The sequence below is a fragment of the Canis lupus genome, chromosome 35 (assembly GCF_003254725.2).
Source record: "Canis lupus dingo isolate Sandy chromosome 35, ASM325472v2, whole genome shotgun sequence".
In the NCBI taxonomy this organism is placed as follows: domain Eukaryota; kingdom Metazoa; phylum Chordata; class Mammalia; order Carnivora; family Canidae; genus Canis; species Canis lupus.
The window spans coordinates 26,226,625-26,233,283 of NC_064277.1; the positions used below are offsets into that span (position 1 = coordinate 26,226,625).

Genomic DNA, 6,659 nt, shown 5'->3' on the forward strand with positions numbered 1-6,659 from the left:
AGCAATCAGACAACAAAAAGACATTAAAGGCATTCAAATTGGCAAAGAAGAAGTCAAACTCTCCCTCTTCGCCGATGACATGATACTCTACGTAGAAAACCCAAAGTCTCCACCCCAAGATTGCTAGAACTCATACAGCAATTTGGTTAGCGTGGCAGGATACAAAATCAATGCCCAGAACTCAGTGGCATTTCTATACACTAACAATGAGCTGAAGAAAGAGAAATTAAGGAGGTCAATCCCATTTACAATTGCACCCAAAAGCATAGATACCTAGGAATAACCTCACCAAAGAGGTAAAGGATGTATACCCTAAAAACTATAGAACAGGAGATCCCTGGGTGGTGCAGCGGTTTTAGCGCCTGCCTTTGGTCCAGGCGCGATCCTGGAGACCCGGGATCGAATCCCACGTCGGGCTCCCGGTGCATGGAGCCTGCTTCTCCATCTGCCTGTGTCCCTGCGCCTCTCTCTCTCTCTCTGTGACTATCATAAGTAAATAAAAATTAAAAAAAAACAAAAAAACTATAGAACACTTTCTGAAAGAAATTGAGGGAAGACACAAAGAGATGGAAAAATATTTCCATGCTCATGGATTGGCAGAACTAATATTCTGAAAATGTCAATGTTGCCCAGGGCAATTTACACGTTAATGCAATCCCTATCAAAATTCCATGGACTTTCTTCAGAGAGTTAGAACAAATTATTTTAAGATTTGTGTGGAATCAGAAAAGAACCCGAATAGCCAGGGAAATTTTAAAAAAGAAAACCATACCTGGGGCATCATAATGCCAGATTTCAGGTTGTACTACAAAGCTGTGGTCATCAAGACAGTGTGGTACTGGCACAAAAACAGACACATAGATCCAATGGAACAGAATAGAGAACCAAGAAGTGGACCCTAAACTTTATGGCCAACTAATATTCGACAAAGGAGGAAAGGACTATCCATTGGAAGAAAGACAGTCTCCTCAATAAATGGTGCTGGGAAATTGGACATCCACATGCAGAAGAATGAAACTAGACCACTCTCTTGCACCATACACAAAGATAAATCAAATGGATGAAAGATCTAAATGTGAGACAAGATTCCATCAAAATCCTAGAGGAGAACATAGGCAACACCCTTTTGAACTTGGCCACAGTAACTTCTTGCAAGATACATCTACAAAGGCAAAAGAAACAAAAGCAAAACTGAACTATTGTGACTTCATCAAGTTAAGAAGCTTTTGCACAGCAAAGGATACAGTCAACAAAACTAAAAGACAACCTAAGAATGGGAGAAGATATTTGCAAATGAACTTATCTGATAAAGGGCTAGTTTCCAAGATCTATAAAGAAACTTCTTAAACTCAACACCAAAGAATACAAACAATCCAATCATGAAATGGGCAAAAGACATGAACAGAAATCTCACAGAGGAAGACATAGACATGGCCAACAAGCACATGAGAAAATGCTCGCATCACTTGCCATCAGGAAATACAATCAAAACCACAATGAGAAACCACCTCACACCTGTGAGAATGGGGAAAATTAACAAGGCAGGAAACCAAAAATGTTGGAGAGGATGCGGAGAAAAGGGAACCCTCTTACACTGTTGGTGGGAATGTGAACTGGTGCAGCCACTCTGGAAAACTGTGTGGAGGTTTCCAAAAAAGTTAAAAATAGACCTGCCCTATGACCCAGCATTGCACTGTTGGGGATTTAACCCCAAAGATTCAGATGCATGAAACGCTGGGACACCTGCACCCCGATGTTTCTAGCAGCAATTGTCCACAATAGCCAAACTGTGTAAGGAACCTCGGTGTCCATCGAAAGATGATGGATAAAGAAGATGCGGTCTATGTATACAATGGAATATTACTCAGCCATTAGAAACGACAAATACCCACCATTTGCTCCAATGTGGATGGAACTGGAGGGTATTATGCTGAGTGAAGTAAGTCAATCGGAGAGGGACAAACAGTGTATGTTCTCATTCATTTGGGGAATATAAATAATAGTGAAAGGGAATATAGGGGAAGGGAGAAGAAATGTGTGGGAAATATCAGAAAGGGAGACAGAACATAAAGACTCCTAACTGTGGGAAACGAACTAGGGGTGGTGGAAGGGGAGGAGGGCGGGAGGTGGGGGTGAGTGGGTGACGGGCACTGAGGGGGACACTTGACGGGATGAGCACTGGGTGTTATTCTGTATGTTGGTAAATTGAACACCAATAAAAATTATTTTATTAAAAAAAAGAAAACTAGATCATCATTCTTGAGTTCAAGTAACTTACAGTCTGGAAAAGAAACATGTTTGTAATTACCTACATACATTGCAAGATAGAATGGAAAAACGGTTATAACAGATTGAAAAAATATATGCTGTGTTACTTCTGGATAACAATGACTGCATGGCATGGCTTTACAGAATATCCCTAATGAAATGAATGAAAACTAGTAAAAACTAGCAAGTAAACAAGAAGCAGATCACTAGTAGAACAAAACAGGCAAAGGGAATAATTGAATGCCCTACATTTGTCAAGTGGCAGCTGAGAAAAGAATTAAAATATTGTAATGTGACATGACAGGTCACTGAACCACAGCTACGAAATTCAAGAAACAATACTGGTGAATGTATTCTTCAGGGTGAGCTAATAGTTGAAACATGCAATGCTTAAAGCTCAGTGTTTTACATGCTTGTGCAACTTCCTTTTTCACTCATCATGTACCCAAATGGTTATTCTTGTGAGGTAGCTACAAAGGTTCTTTCCATCTATGGATTCTTCCTTTTATAGATCCTCAAAGTCCTCTCACTAAGAGGAAGTAGGGTAGAGAATCAGAAATGACAAATTTTTATGGAATCAGCTTAGAAGTAGCTAACTTCACCTGGCCAGACGTCCTTAACCACCAGGGAGGTTGGGAAAGACAGTCTTTCTGTGTGCCCACCAGAAGACAGAAAGCTTTTGGTGACCATAACAGTCTCTGCCACAGAGTCCAAACAATCTCTGTTATTTCCATTAACCATCCTCAAACTGGAAAGAAATGAAACAAAGAACTCCCTGCCCCTATTTTTCCCCTCTTTTGACTGGGTTGAGGGTAGTATAAAAGCTAAATGAGAAGTGAGCAACTGATGATGACCCTTCCTGGAGAAGGAAAGGCTCCAGGGCTTCTCCATCAGAGCCCAGTCTGAATACTCAGCAGCACAGCTCCCAGGGCCTTGGGATACACTGTTATGTCGGTGTCATGGGCCCTGGTTTAGGACGGGCATCTGTCAAAATCAGGAAACTCTAAGAATTCAAATCTTCTAATAACAGCTGCTTACTTCCTCCGCTGAGCTCTCTTTCATTCTTTTACCTCTTCCACTCAAGCTTGCTAGACCCACCAAAAGGAAAACAAAAACAACTGGCTAGGACCTGGGATACCCAGGCTTTATTTGTAGTTTAGAGAGATATAAATAGGCCTCAGTGGAAAAGAACTTAAAGGGAACTCACTCACTCACACTATAGTGGATCAAATAGAAATTCTGGACAAGTGTCTCATGATAACCATGAGATGAAAAGGAAAACCACATGGAAGCTGTAAAACGCTCTGCAGAGGGGGAAAAGGCATAACAGGAAAAGACAAAGAACCTAGTCTAAAAGAAAACTATAACTCAGGGAATAAAAGCAAATCCATGCATATGCTTTGTGTTATAGAAGAACATAATAGGATTGAAGCAATTAAAAAAGAACTCAAAAATGAAAACACAAGGTCATGGGGTGTGGTTAAAAGGGGAAGGGGCTGTGGGTGGTGATAATCCCACTCTCAGTCCCCAAGGCACAGAGCAGGACAGAAGACAGCAAAGACTCGACCTGAGGGACAGAGAGGCAATAATCATCATGCTCTTCTAGGTATTAGAAGGAACTAAGTGTTTCCTGAAATCAAGGACAAGAATAAAGCCAGGCTGCCAGGATAGAGCAGAACTGAAGCTTGGGAAGCCCTCAGGACTCACACTATTTCTTGCTTTTGCTGCTGTGTTGTAAACCTCTTTGAAGAGGCTTCACAGGTTCTTCGTCCACATGGAAGAATATGGTTTATGCTCTGCTCCCAGCAACAAATAGACTGACTAGCTGGCTCTGAGTCACAATGCCAAATTCCCAGGAGAAGAATCTGATAGATCCAGCTTATGTTACGGCCAGTCAGCTATAGAAGGGAGACATAAAATCATAAAGCAATACTAGTTTACAATTCCTGAGTGTGAACTGGGTGTCAGCCACTGCCAAGTGCTTACAATGGGGCATCTCATACAACCAACACGTGGGAGAGATAGTACTTATATCATTTTTTAATTGGATGCTGCTGTTGTAGCTCAGAAAATTTAAGTTGCTTATCCCGTGTCACACAGGTGTCTTGTCTCAGAGTCAGGTTTCAAACCTAGGTTGTGAGCTCCAAAATCTGCCCTCAACCTTTGTGCTGTATTACCAGTACACATGGGAGCCAGTTATCAAAAGGATAGTCAGTCGGTGGGTTAGACAGATCCCCTAAAAAATTGACCATTATTTTCCTAAAATTTTCTTCAGGTTAGATACTAACAAGAAGACTTACTGGGTCATGGGTTCTATTGCCCAGTGGCTTTCCCGAAAACTTACTCCAATTTACATCTCCGAGAAGTGTACAGAAGTGTTTCTTTCATCATATTATTGCCAACATTGAGTAATAACATTTTATACATTTTATTTCATTTTATTTCATATTCGCCCATGCAGTAGGAGCTAGATTTGGAAGAATTTATTCTGGCTGGGGGGTTGGGGAAATTGTCACAGGGAAGGTCCATGAGGGTGTATTTATATATATATATATATATATATATATATATATATATATATATATATATATATTCTTTCCTCTTCCACCTCCCCTCCCTCCATACCATCATTTTTTTTTTTAGATATTTAAAATACAACTTTATTCTGATTCTAACGAAAAGGAATGGGAATGACAGTGACAAACGAGATTTCACCACTGGATAATGTGATGGGACTGTAGCAGTCTCATTATCTGAAACTCAGGAAGGAAACAACTGTGTTCCAAAACAGCTAAGTATGCAGGTCCAAAAAAATGAAGGTACTGATTAAACTGCCACATTCACTCCGAAGCCCATTCATCTCCTTCAGCATCCCAAAGATTAAGCACATGTTCTGCCTCAGCTATATAATAAAAGTGGCAAACACGCTGCACCGCTGACATCACATGGCAGTGCCTGTAAAACTAGACTTCTGACGCTGGCCTCCAGCTGCCACTTCTCACAGGTCATCATCCCATCCGGGAGCGCGGTCGTCTGAGCAACCTCTAGATCGTGCTGGTACTGTGCTGCCAGAGGCTGGATCATGACCACCTCTGGGGGGCAAGAGCAGGCATGGCGACAAACTCCAGGTTAGGGTTTCCAATTAGTTTCTAGCAAGCCACAGGACGGCTTCTCAAAATTGTAGTTACTTTTGGCAGAAATGTCATAGTACTGAAGGTTCTTCTTTCGGTGGAAGACAATAGATTTTGCCTAACTTTCCTGTCCTTAATATGCACTTTATTGCCACAGCACAATGGAGACGTTCTCACACACTCGTACCAGATCTCTATGCCAGTTAGGCACATTCTTGTAAGTAACCCTTGACGTTACATCAAACATCATAATGGCACACTGGGCTTGGATGTAGTAGCCGTCCCAGAGCCCGCTGAACTTCTCCTGGCCGGCAGTGTCCCACACGTGGAACTTGATGGGGCCCCTGTTGGCGTGGAACACGAGGGGACCTCCACGCCCAGAGTGGCTACATACTTCTCGAATTCACCCATCAGGTGACGTGTCACGAAACGTGGTCTTGCCGGTGCCGCCGTCCCGCCAGCCAGCACCAGCTTGAACTGGACTTGGGTTCTCCCTGGGCAGCCACAGCGCTGGTGCTTCCAGAAATCTCCGGCCCGTCTGACTCCATACAATCATTTTCAAACAAGTAACCGTTTTGTTTAAAAAATGCTGATGAGGTTCATATAGGATTGCTTGTAGTAGGGTAAAATAAATTCACTAACGGGATGACAGGAACAAGGGGTTTTCAGCTTTGAAATGTATTTGACTAGCGACTTTTGCATTCTATGAGAAATCTATGCTAATATAACATTCACACTCAGAGGAAAACTTTAAATTGCAAATTTTATAAAGCTTGAAGTCAGTAAAATAATATTTTGGGGAGAGGGGTGGTAATGCTAAGGCGAAGTCAGGGAGCAAGGCTAATAGAAGGTGTGCATTTGCTGGAGTGTGAACTCTCTGGGAGCTGCAATTGCCTGGGAAGCCTGGCCCTAGTGAACTCCGCTCCTCTCAACAGTGGATTGCATACCTTAGAGTGCATCAGAATCACCTGGAGAGCATGTAAAACCCAAATTGCTAGGTATCCCCCACCCCACCCCCAGAGTTTTTGACTTAAGAGGGTTGGGAGTCAGTGGGGAGGAATTCACATCTGAAAATTCATTCCCTGGTGATGCCTGCCCAGGGGCTACACTTTGAGAGCACCATTGCTCTAAGAAAATCTGAATAGCATATTTGCTGGTCAAAACAGCAAAGAGAATCACCAAATAATAGTAATAACTAAAGGCTCTGCCCGATTCACTTAAGTCTGGCTAAATGTTTCTCCATAGCTTTGAAAGGGTCCT

The 6,659-nt window shown here is 42.2% G+C and overlaps 1 pseudogene; it reads right to left on the reverse strand.

Moving 5' to 3' along the window:
* Positions 1-5,266: 5,266 nt before the first annotated feature.
* LOC125754404 (GTP-binding nuclear protein Ran-like) lies at positions 5,267-5,786 on the reverse strand (annotated as a pseudogene).
* Between the last annotated feature and the right edge of the window lie 873 nt (positions 5,787-6,659).